General features: G+C 33.2%; 1 pseudogene; it reads left to right on the top strand.

The window, feature by feature from the left end:
* Nucleotides 1-718: 718 nt before the first annotated feature.
* LOC135148136 (small nucleolar RNA U3) lies at nucleotides 719-921 on the top strand (annotated as a pseudogene).
* The last annotated feature ends 12,997 nt before the right edge of the window (nucleotides 922-13,918 follow it).

Raw genomic sequence — 13,918 nt, 5'->3', positions numbered from 1 at the left:
ATTCAAATCTTCCATTCTTCTTTCTTTAATTTAATTAATCTCAATGTACATCTGGAGCAACAAAGTTTCTTTGACAACGGGATATTGTCATCAGCAGGCTCATTAACATGTATAAAGACCCGATTAGGTGTATGATGATCCTGCATATGTGATTTATGTAGTTTCTCGGGAATGATATGTTCCTTATTAATGTGAGTCATATCATCTACAAGCACAAAGATTGTGTTTTTCGTATTCATTGGTAACCGAGAATTTGAATAAATATCATTACATTAAAATAATGCTTTATTAGGAATAATATAAAGGCATGTGTGACTCACATTAATATTCGTGCTTGTAGAGGATATGACTCACATTAATGCGAAACATGTGATTCCCAAGAAACTACATGAACCACTGATATAGGATCATCCTACAGTTGAACGGTCTTTGTACATGTTGATGAGACTGCAGATAACAGTCATCTGTGCTTAAGTTACAAGTTAAATATTGTAGACGGAGAACAATCATATAATGTGTATATGAGCAATCAGTTAAGTCTTTTCTCCTCCTTCAACAAGCCATTTTAATAACCTTTTCATTTTAATACAAAACTATTTATTATTTTTTACCTAAATAACTACTTTATTATTTTGATATTTAAGATATTAATGTCCCACATTAATATTTAACATAAAGCATATTGGCTATTTGATTTGATTGTTAAGGTATCTCAGCCATGACCATACTAGAACAGGATCATTTCTAGAGGTCATACATCTGTATCCTTGATTTCCAAGGAGGCAGGCGACCAGGTCTGGTGGATGAAACCTGACTGCAAGGTCAGAGCGTGATTGGCAGTTCTCGATAGTCCAGTGCGACTGTCCTGAACTGTAGAGGATCGTTCCTGGCATGGTTGGCCTTGCAGTTGTCTGACAGACCCCTCCACTTTTTTAAGTTTTGCCTGTTTGAAACATACATATTCATTGTTCAGGCTTTTTTGTCCTTATGTTGTCATGAATCTCTGACGCAATTATATGGAACTCACCGAGCTCCTAGAAATTGTCATGTCTGTTTCGTTCTGTGATTAATCTCCGGCTGCAAAACGAATGTCTAAGACATCCCAGCTGGGATATCAGTCACTCCCACTATGTTGCATTGCAGCTGCCACAGGGCGTAACATGCAGAAGTGCACTCCCTCATCAGTTGCTCCAGCACTGTTGCATTGCAGCTACCACAATGTTTCACACTTTCACTGCTGGAGCTCTTTTTCTAGAGGCAGTTGGATTTTGATAGTTATAGAATGATCATGTATTATTGGTAAATATATTCCAATTCCGAGCTCAAACTTGAATCGAGTAAAAAATTATATCTGAACTTGTTTCATTAAAGGTAAATATTATTTTTGCCTCATTTAGGTGTGCCAACGTATCATATAATAGATTCCAAATAATTAATCAGTTCAATTTGCAAGAATAATAGATATAATTTTGATCTGTTGAACCAAAATTTAATTATTATCAGACTTATGTAGAAAATCATGTTTAAGATATGCTCGTAACTATAATAGCTTTTTCTAATTAAAATTCACAAACACTAAAGTATATAAAACGATCAAACTTGAATATAGTTTTTATTAAGTTAAAATTTTCGAAATAGTAGATCACAAAAGTTATAAACAACCTGTAGTAACAACTAATTAAGTACATGATGTAAAGCCAGAAGGTGATTGTGCCCCCTAAAAATTGCCACCACAGCATTCTTCTTTCCATTATTTGTCAGCTGAAGACAGATAAAAGTATAGCTTGAGCAAAAAAAGAGATGAAACCAGAAAAGGCTTGAGCCAAAAAGCTGGTTGTTGATTTGAGTGGTCCATCAGGTGTTAAAAGGACTTGCCAAGAATTCCACCGACAAGAGAGGGAAGTGATCGCTGCTCTGTGAAACCAGCCTAGCGCGGTGCCTTCCACCTTAGTGATCAGGACCACCGAGCCTTCGCCCAGTGGCCATGAGCCAACTCCATACTTGGAATGGGCACGCCTGTGTATAACCTCAGAAAAGACCGGGCATCTGTACATGAACCACTAATATAGGATCATCCTACACCTGAACGGGCTTTGTACATGTTGATGAGACTGCAGATAACAGTCATATGTGTTTAAGTTACAAGTTAAATATTGTAGACGAGAACAATCATATAATGTGTATATGAGCAATCAATTAAGTATTTTCTCCTCCTTCAACAAGCCATTTTAATAACCTTTTTATTTTAATACAAAACAATTTATTATTTTTACCTAAATAACTACTTTATTATTTTGATATTTAAGATATTAATGTCCCACATTAATATTTAACATAAAGCATATTGGCTATTTGATTTGATTGTTAAGGCATCTCAGGCCTGACCTTACTAGAACAGGATCATTTCTAGAGGTCATACATCTAGAGGTCATACATCTGCCTCCTTGAATGTAGGTGTGGCAATATCAGACACGACCCGAAGCCCGACACGAACCCAACCCGAAACTCGATTGAGCCTAAATGACCTGAAATTAGAATTTCATTTCTAATAACTTCAATTTTCAATTTTATTCAATTTTAAGTGATTTTAGCTTGACCCGAAATCGACCCACCAACCTTTGTGCCTTGAAGCTCGTCTCCCTTCACCACATTGCTGATACCAATATCTATTACTCCCTCCGTCCCATTTTAACTGCTTTTGACTTTTTTACACGTATTTTAAGATGTTAAAAAAATCATATCTAAACATAGTTATTCTTTATAAAATTTATATCAAATTAAAGTTTGGAATCTAAACTTTTATTTGATATAAGAATTGAACTTTTTTATTGAGTGTAGCTATTGTTTTTTTACGCCTCAATATACGTGTTAAAAAGTCAAACATCAGTTAAAATGAGACAGAGGGAGTACATGTTTTCATTGTATAACTACCGTCAACCGAGTTCATTCAAGCTAAGTGGTCTGTAACTAGATATTTTGGGACAGGCATTGCTAAAATTGCTTTAGCATCGCAGCTTGAACAGAGACTGCTTACCCTAGTAACATCCCATGATCTCTCACCAGGAAATGTTTTCACTGTATAACTACCGTCAACCGAGTTCATCCAAGCTAAGTGGTCTGGAACTAGATATTTTGGGACATGCATTGCTAAAATTGCTTTAGCATTGCAGCTTGAACATAGACTGCTTACCCTAGTAACATCCCATGATCTCTCACCAGGAACAAGAAGCTCACTTACTATAATGTCATTGGAAACAGTAGTCAATATATTATTTACCTTATACTGGTTTGCACCTCTCAACCATGGATATTTGAAAGCTTTTATAGTTTCTCCATCCCCAAGAATCCATTTGTACCCCTGTTTCAATACTTCCTTAGCTTGCCACAAACCAGACCACACAAAACTCGATCTTCCTCCTCTACTAGCTTCAAAGACTGTAGTATGGTTATAGTACTTGAATTTAAACATTCTAGCCACCAAAGAATCTGGGTTCATGGTATCACTTTTATTATATATATATATATATATATATATATATATATATATATATATATATATATATATAGACACACGTACATAGCTTGCATGCGTCGAAAATATACATTAAAATAGTAAAAAAAAAATATTGCATATATATAACTGCTTCTTAAATCATGCACATAATACAGTACTTCCTCCGTGCTTTGGGTTGTTTACGTTCACTGTTCGCACACGTCTTAAAAATTTTATAAAGTATGGTTTCATAACTTTTTCTTGAAATTTTCATTTCTTGAATAAAAGTTTAAATATCAAATTTTTATTCAGGAAAAAAATATATTATAGAACTATACTGTAAATGAGTCTTAAAAAACGTGCTGATAAATAATGTAAAAAAATATGAGGGGAGAGAGTGTGGGTAATATGCTCGTTGGAAGATGTTTTGTGAGACCAACCTGATTCAGAGATACGATGTTGATCTTTTTTGCTCAACTTTAGCCGGCCCTCTGTAGCTGCACAAACCCAGACTTTTTGTTTTCACCCCACAATATTTTTACCCGTCACTAGTCTGCAGTATTAACAAAAACATGTGGCTTTGACTTGGACTTAAAAAGAGAGTGTGGGTAATATGCTCGTTGGAAGATGCTTTGTGAGACCAACCTGGTTCAGAGATACGATGTTGATCTTTTTTGCTCAACTTTAGCCGGCCCTTTGTAGCTGCACAAACCCAAACTTTCTGTTTTCACCCCACAATATTTACCTGGTAAACATGCCTGTATATTAACAAAAACATGTGGGTTTGACTTGGACTTAAAAAGCCTACCTAGACACCTAGTTATGTGCTAGTGCTGCTTCTCTGTACTTCCTGGTTCCTAGCCGGTAGAATTTTTACATGTCTAGACCTTTCGAATCTTTGGCCAAACAAATCTGCTAGCAAATTATATTTATACATATAATATCTCTCTAGGTAATAACTACCCTTCATGCATTTCCACCTCCCTCATACACACACAGGTGGATCTTGATAGGGGTAAGAGCCCTTTAAATTTTTGTTCTTAATTTTACATAATTACATAATGTTGTGCAACGGTAAAAAATTACATAATCTGAATATTTATTTTTTGTTTTCTATGTTATCATGTTGGTATCCACCATTATAATCAAAGTGGACATGATTTATTTATTTTGTGAACGGTAAAAAATTATATAATATGAATATTATTATTTTTCCTGTGTTTATTCCGATTAATCATTATTACAAAATATTACATGCGACCCCTCATATTTTCGGAGCTGGATTTGTCACTGTACACACACCACCTCCCTCAACTGACAAGCACTTGAGAGAGAGTGTGTTGAGAGCTAAGGAAAATGCAGAATCATGTAAAATGATTGAGCAGCAAAATGTTTTGTAGAAGTGAGTTATGTTATGTAGAAGAAAACATTATGTTGTTCGCGTGTGTACGTGTTTTTAATTTGATTAATCGACTTATGAATTGTATTTGTTGGGTGTACGTAGAATCTAAGCTAGATGTGGTTAAGAGGCTTTGGGGTGGCAAGGGAGGGCTTGCACCGACGATGATTTGCAACAAGTAATTATCTCTTTCTTGATATGTAGCTGATGTTTATTAATTCTTGTGTTGAAACATATGATTGTATATGTTAATAAGTTGGTGTATGATTTGCAACAAGTATAAAATGACTTTTAAGTATCTTATCTCTGTAGCTCGGTTTGTTCTTGATCTGTTTGGATATTTTTTGTCCGGGAGAAATGACTTTTCTACAGCACAATTGCTTGCTTATTAGAACTATATGTTTTTAAACTAGTGTAATCTGCAAAAATTACCATGTGTACTTTAGATGCAAAAAAAAAAGTTGGAAGAAAATTGCTAAACAAACTCACACATAAACAAACACATTTATATTGTACATATTGTCGTCATTTCAGAATATTCATGCAGTTTTTGTATTTGAAGAATCTCTTGTATTCTAGCCTAGTATATAACCCTCCTCACTAGACGTGTCATTAGTCTAATTTACAAAAGTAATAAATATATATTTTTACAACAAAAAAGAAAGAAATTAATTCTACACAACAAATCAATTAATGAACTTGTTAACTAATTTGCTTATGATCTATTAAAACCGAATTATATTTTTATTAGATTCAACTTGTTTAGCACTCGTCCCTATTAATATTATTTTAATTAAAATTTATAAATAATAAAAATATATGAAACAATCAAAACTCGAATATAGTTTTTCTTAGTCATAATAAAGACTTGAAGGTATTAGACTATAGACTAGGCCTGACGATTTGACACGTAACACGCTAACACGAAACGAAACGACACGAAAAAAATAGATACGGGTTTTGATTTTCGATACACCAAACACGAAATTACACGATAGATTTCGTGTCGGATATGGATTTTCATGGGGTACACGAAATACATGAAAGTACACGAAATATTTGTAGATTATATTTATTATATATATATGTAATGATATATTAAATATATAATTGAGTATAAAGTATATATTTATATGTATGTGTGGATATATATTGTAGATACATTAACAAATTTATAAAGAATTGTATACAAGTATAATATATATCATTCACATTTAATAAACTTATAAAGGAAAATATATATTAAATCCATTTTTTGATTAAAAAATATATTAATATTTTTATATATAATATACACGAAAAGTACACGAAATAGATACGGGGTTCAAATTATTAGGTACACGAAATTAATAACGGGCGGAAACCCAGTACACGAAACACGAAACGATTGACAACCTACTATAGACCTTCTCCCCAAGAAGTTGGTTGTGAAATGGGCATGCCTGTGCATAACACAGCAGAGCCCAACCCTCTGAACAAAGCAAACTCCAACCAACATAAAGTCCTCGCTCGAGTTACAGGCTCACGCTACTAAGCCCAGCTGGGTGGTGGTCTTCAGTTCAGTCAGAATAAAGAGAAGTCAGTTCATTTCTTTAGGCCATGTATGCGGGTTAAGTTTTCTTCTTTGTCTTGATCGTATGTTTTCCTATGTAGTATGCCTTTCTACTGTCATCAGTTGGAGTGAAAACAAAATACTGACCAGGAGAATACTTCGGTGTAATTGCAACTGCTGCGGAGACGAGCTTCGGAACACAAAATATGACATAGTTCCTATACTTGGTAAACCATGGGTTGCAGACCAGTTCAATTGCTTCGACGGATAAGGATGTGTTGAGACTTGTTAGCTGTAGAACCCCTCAAATTTTAAGTAGCACAGTTTGATATAAAACAGATTACACTTATTTCTAATTTGCAAAAGTTTATCCACTGATACAACATAAAATTGTTTAAGTTTTCTTTTTACAAGAGTTCAAATCACAGGCTTGTTGTATGGTCTCACTTTCCCCGAGTGCAGTGTTCAATGACTCCGTCAGCTAGAAATAATTTAAACTCGTATTGCAGGAGTTGGTCCAAAGGAACAACTCTCCAAAAAGAGGCGTTTGCCACTGTGAGTGGCGAGCACACGGTGTTCTTTAGTAAAAGGATTCTGCAAAACACAGTCCTTGTTCTTGAAACTGACCTCACTCCAATAGGAGGCCATTGCTGGATTGCAGAATACATATTTTTCGTGATCGTGAAGGTCATAAGCAGAATCGTCAATATCATAAGGGTCATGACCAAAATCGAGGTTTTGATTGTCCAGACTCTGGAGGAACGAAATAAACTTTATAAGAAATATCGATATCAAGGGGGCGTTCGATGAAGAGACCAAAGGCGCGTAGAGGAGGGAGTGAATTATGCAGGAAGAGACCAAAGGCAGAAGAGGAGGGAGTGAATTTCGCAGGAGACGACTTGGTTTGACTCCGTAAGCCTACTGAGTAGTGAGTACTCGAGGAGTTGAACACAAAAGCCGCAATAAATTAAAATTCAACTATTTGGAGTCTGGGAAGACCAGAATCTTACAATGTACTTATAATTAATCTCATGCGATGCTATTGAATAGAATGATTAGATGAAACTTTCTTTCCATTTATCATCGCCATCTCTCTCGTGCAATGCTATTCAACAGGATGACAAGGTGAAACTTTCTTTGCCTCTCCCTCTCTCTCTCTCTCTTCTCCCTCCCTCTCTCCTTCGGATAGTTCAGTTAGGAGAATACTTCAACAAAGGAGGAGGAGAAGAGGTGAATTTGGAGATCACTATGATGGAAGTAAAGAGTGGGAAGCGTAAGACTGGACCGACTATGGAAGGCTTTGAATTCCGACCAAGGCGCACCAATGCAGTTTCATGATGCTCGTATGTTAGTGTTCTTATATCAGTTTACCGTCGAATTTAAAAGACCTGCACCTGAGTAAAAAGACCATATCATAAAGGCAGAAGTTTTATGTTGTTAATGGTATTCATGAATCAAGAACTGGCATCTTTAAGTCCAAAGGCTTATATGAACAAAGACATGTAGCTCCTGAACACCCATCCTAGAGTTAAATCAGCTTTGTCAAAACACTTGTCCCAGACATAAAGCTACAGAAACGGAGGAGCAATATCTACGCCTAACACACACTATATTGCAAAGATAGCACAACATATCAATAGCATGGACATTTTAATACATGCAGCTCCTAAAAAAACATTCTAGGAAATTTTTACTCGAATTTGTAAAACCAGCTTTTCTAAAAGCCTTTTCCATAGCTTTTTGGTCCAAATGTATTTGAAAAATCGAACATGACTTTAATTTCATGTAATTTTATCAATGAACTATTTTTTAAAATATATACCGGCACATATCTTAGACATTTAGAGCCTGTTTGTGGTAGCTTTAAGCTGTTTCATAATTTAAGCTGAAAAATGTCTATTTGTGTAATAAGTCAGAAGCCAGCTTAAAGCCATAAATAAGCTAGTAGCTGACTTAAAGTTAGAAATTAGTTTGAGGTATTTTTTTAGTGATTTAATTTTTTTGAACTTATTTTTTGATAAAAATTACCCATAAGTCATAAATTACTCATAAAACACTTTTATATTTATTATTATATTTTTAATAACCCATAAGCTATTAATAAGTAAAAATTACCGAAACAGACATTTTAAACTACCAGCTTATCAGATAAGTCACGTAAAGTCATAAGTTCTGGCCTCTTAAATACATTAATAAGAATACACACACATTAAGATACATCTCAAATAACTTTTCTCGTATTATTAATAAAATTAGATCGTAATGTTTTGATTTGCACAATCATTTCTAATTGTGTTTTTAATAGGTTAAAATCACAAATATATACAATTTATGCTAGATTAGAAAATTTATTTAAGATACATTTCATGTTCATTAAATTTTTCTTAGGAGACAACATGATACATTACATTACATGTGCTGTGAAAACTAGGTCACAAAACTTGTAATAATTAGAAAGATTTTTAAACACCGAAAAAAATCAAAGAAATCAAACAGAAATAGTAAATGGTGATTATCATCAAACAAAAATACGAAAAAAACAATCATTTTATTTATATTCTATTTCTTAAGCAATCTGAAAATAAAATGACTAGTTATTTAGCTCATTTTTATTTTTCAATCTGATTGTATAATCAGTTCGGGGATTTGTCCTGACTATGTGTCAGTGTTTTAATGAATGTATTTTGTCAAAAAATATTAATTTTTGATACAAGAATAATTAAGATGCAAAATATATAATACTAATAATTTTTAATTTATAATATATATTAATGACTTAATTTTTTTTAAAATTGAATATATATTGATTAATCATTTAACCAAAAACATGATATTAGATATGATACTTTAAACTCATATAATTTTAATCTAATTTCTCATTCCAATCTCATGTTACTTGGCGAATCAAATGATAAATGTTAAAGCATCTCCAAATATAAAAATCTTTATCTAAAAACTGAGTTCGCATACCAAAAATAAGAAATATAACCAATGTCTTGAAAATATCATCCTTCAATCATCCTCACCCTTTATCTATAATTTTAGCTGTAAAAAATTTGTAGGAAGATTGCACAATATTTATTATAATATTGTACTGATATATTCTATTTTAACAATCTAAAATATTAATAACATAATATTTTTAAATTATAATCGATCAATATAACCAATATTATCAAAGCACAATATCTTACGGGTTCGACAAATTTTACATAATATATCCAATTTAGCCAACCCCGCTCCTACAATGTAAAAAATCCCCGATAAATATTTTCAATATTTTTTTAGTGGGCCCTCTAATGTTTTTAAATACGGATTCTTGAAGATATCCATATTCAATATTGTTCCTCATTTTTCCGGTGGGCCCTCTAATATTTCCAACCAACAAAAATGTGTTGTGGGGTCACTTTTTGTCTAGATTTGCCTGAGGCTTTTGCTCAATATAATACATGCATCTCAGTTGCTCAATATAATACATGCAGCTCAGTGTGTATTCTCAAAAGTACAGCACAACTAAATTGTCCCGTTATGCACCTCTCTGGTATATATCCCATTGCACCCCTCGTCAAGACCATTCTTATTACTCTCGATCTTTCACAAATTCTAAAAAAATTTAGTTCGAATATTAAATTCTAAAAAAAATTCCATATGCAGATAAAGTTCAATTGTTGGTGTACATCAGTTTAGATGCGCGGTATTCCTTCCCCTCTGTATCAAGGTGCATCAGTCTTTCAATTCTGATCAGTTGAAATTCGATTGTATACGGTATGTTTATTTCCGGCAATTGTAATTGATCATAGCTGTGCTTATTAACTTTTTCAATCAAGCCTCAATTGTTGAAAATTCTTATAAATGTATACACTCATCTAACTAATTTGTGCTTTTTGTGTAATTCAAGTATTAAATTTTTTGGTGTACATCAGTTTAGATGTGCAGTAGTCCATCTCCTTCTGTAGATTCATTAGCATCGATTGATTTTCGGATGATTTAGGTGTTGTTTTCTGTATTCTGTTTTCAGATCAACGTTTTACATGTTTTTATGAATAGAAAACATTCTTTTAGTTATGAAGTAGTAGCTCAATTTGTTTTTTTTGTCTTTTTTGTTAAGAAGACTTTCATTAGTTCTTGTTTTATTTTCAGTTGTGTCGATTAATTTGATCTTTAAGATGTAATGAACTGGTAGTGGTGGTGAAACTGAGAAGACATGAAAATGATTTGTAGAGATAAAACAATGCAAGGGATGTGTTTAAGATTGTTTTGTAAGCATAAAAAGTCAGATTTTTTGTTTAAAATTTCCCTCAGTATATCCAAGTTAAACTTTGGTCATCTGGGGTGTAAGTTGTTCTTTGATAACTATTATAAAGTTGTAGTTGTCTCGATTTAATTCTAATTCACACTATTGTTGTATATGTAAGTGTGCAGCTTGACTTGGGATTTTACAAGTGCCTTGCTATTGTTGTATATGTAAAGGTGCAGCTTGACTTGAGATCTTACAAGTGCCTTTTAGTGTTCGTTGGATTATTTTCTCATACTTATTTTGAGTTTCTGTGGACTATATTGGAAACATATCCCTTATGTGTAGATTTGTTCTTTTATTACTGTGATAATTTATTTCTGCTGTTGTTCATTCTCTTATTAGCGCGCTAATACATGTTTAAAGAATTCCTTTTCTGGCATCCATCAGTATAATTAGTTGTAGCAAATCTGAGTGCTATTGTAACTTCTACAAATATATACAATAAATTCCATGCCTGGTTAGTTTGTTATCACTCAGTAGGTTTCTGTTCAGGGTTTTGGCAGGGTTATGAATATCCATCCTCCGTTGCTTATTTATTTAACGTTGTACCAATAGAGTATGTGAACATGTGAGTATTCAAATTTCAGGTATTGTATGTTTGTGTGTGAATAATCACAAACGGGACATGTTGTGTAGAAGATTTTACCAACAAATTGTTGATGATTATTTCAAGATTTCGCATAGGTTAAGGACCCTCCTAGCAATGAAATACAGTAGTCTAAACCAGAAGAAATAGAATCTGTCTGAAAATGTTCTGTCAAAATTAACAATTTTTCTGGCAGTGTTGTTTCTTGATTTTGATTAACAGTAAAAAAAAATCTTCCATATTTCATACTGCCATAGTGTACTGTTGTTGTTCATTCACTTATTCTTGCCCTAATTCTTTTAGTTCACATCAAGGACTGCATAGGTTACAAGAAATGTTTCTGCTCAAGCAAGAATAACATTTGAAATTCACTTATTCAGGGTGTAGAGCTGAATCTCATTAGAATGGACTTCAAAACGTCGTACCATACCAGTGGCATACAAACGTTGGAAAACCTTTTGCACAAAAATGATGTCAAAGGTGCTATAGAGTTTGCCAAGAAGGTGCAAACTTCATCTAGAAAGCTCAGAAGACTTTCGCGTTTTCTGTCCCAAATCATTGTGCAGGTTTCCAGCGAGGATGAGGAAACCGACTGGTACTCAGTTCTTGGTGCCGATCCTTCAGCTGATCTCAAGACAATAAAGAAACTTTACGTGGAAGTGGCTAAGAGTATAAGACTAACTAGGTCGCGTGAAGCATATAGGCTCGTGACTAGAGCATGGGCCATCTTGTCTGAAAAAAATACAAGAAATGATTATGATCTCAGGAGAAGATCGAGAGATTTACAACAGAATGCCTTGGCTGTGACACAGGCAAGCTCATCTGGAAGTAGCAAGAAAAAGAGAAAGAAGAGGGCATCAGATGTAGAACGGAACGTTTCAACGAAGAAAGCTAGGAATGTGGTTCCAAGCCAGCTACATGAACCGGATGCTGCTGTCATGGATCACGGTGGACACGATGCTGCAGCCGTAGAGGATCCAAAAAAGGATGGGCTCAAGACTATGGAGGTTCCGGATTCAGATTCTCGTGATCTTGATGGGGATAAGAGCCAGGAATCACTTGCCGAGGAGAAACTCAATGCATTTTACGCTACAATTGAAAATGATTTCGCGTATTTGTTAGATTAACCTGCTAACAAGTAATACCTACTGCGGCAGTTTAATACTGACTACTGAGCGAGTTAACTGCAGTCAAGCCGAGTTGTAATTTTCAGTAAGAAAAGAGGTAACTTATTTTGGATAGTGTTTCTTTAATTAGTTATCCTTTTGGAATTGTATTTGTGTAATTCAATGAGGATTCTGTGGTTGGTTTTTTCAAATTTACTGAACCCCTAGTGTTCGAGTGCTACTGTGTCTGTAAGTCTGTAACTTGTACAAGGAAAAAAAATACATGCATGGTTAGTTTGCTGTATCAAGCAATAGGTTCCCTGTTGGGTATGTTGATCCTCTATTTTTTTATTAAGCTATTCTTTCATTATTTTAAAAAACTGAAAATTAAATCTTAAAATAGATAAAAAATTATTTTTGATGATATTTTTTCTATTTTATCAATTGATAAAATGTTGATTAATTTCAGTCAAACTTTGGTCAATTTGACTGGCACATAACCAAATATGACAACTAAAAAGGACGGACAAAGTAATATTATTCATTTATGTAACAAGTGGTCGAGAGCTGAAATTAATTTTGCAATTGTCCGGTTGTCCGTAAAATAATCACAAACCGGACTTGTTGTGAAGTAAATTATACCAACAAATTATTCTTCTTCATTTTTCTGAAAAACGGTCCTAAAAATCGGTATTAAGATGAATGTATTCAACTGTGATTTTAATAAATTATATATAATTTGGATCCAATTGAATTGCATCTGATTTTAATTTTATGTGGTTCCCAGATTAAGGGATATATCGAATTGGGATTTTAAAGAATCTTTTTTTTTTCATTTGTGAAATTTGAGGGTATTCAACTCGGATTTTAAAAATATATGTGTATTCAATTAGGACTTTAAATTATACGCTCAATCAGGATTTTAAATTATACTTAAAATTTGATGGTATTCAATTGCGATTATATAAAATTCATTAAAATCTGATAGTATTCCAATGTTGATGTCTTTTTTTTGAATTTCACAAAATGATACATTTTATCAGATTGTTTGGTATATTTAATAATATTTGAAATTTCACTAAAATCCATAAAATTTTGAAGTACTGTGCTTAAATCCTAATAAAGACGCTACATCAACTTTACGATATATTATTTAGGATCCACATAAATTCATAATCAAACACAATCCATTAAAATTTACAAACCATAAAAAGTCCGTCAAAATCTCATTTGAATATACCCCCTAAATACCATTAAAATATACATGTTATATAAAAACTATTAAAATTGCAGTTAAATACACCCCCTGGATGTCGCATAATTGATGTAAGAATTCATCACTTTATGAAGTCCAAAAAATTCATCAGCATTTGAATATATTTGGGTTTTAAATAATTTCAATTGAATACTCTCGGACTTTTAAACATAATTTAGAATCCTAATTGAATATCACCATATTTTGTAACATAATTCAAAATTTTCAAA

This window comes from Daucus carota, chromosome 7 (genome assembly GCF_001625215.2).
Source record: "Daucus carota subsp. sativus chromosome 7, DH1 v3.0, whole genome shotgun sequence".
Lineage (NCBI taxonomy): Eukaryota > Viridiplantae > Streptophyta > Magnoliopsida > Apiales > Apiaceae > Daucus > Daucus carota.
Note: the sequence above shows the minus strand (reverse complement) of the source record. Positions and strands in the feature narration are given on the sequence as shown.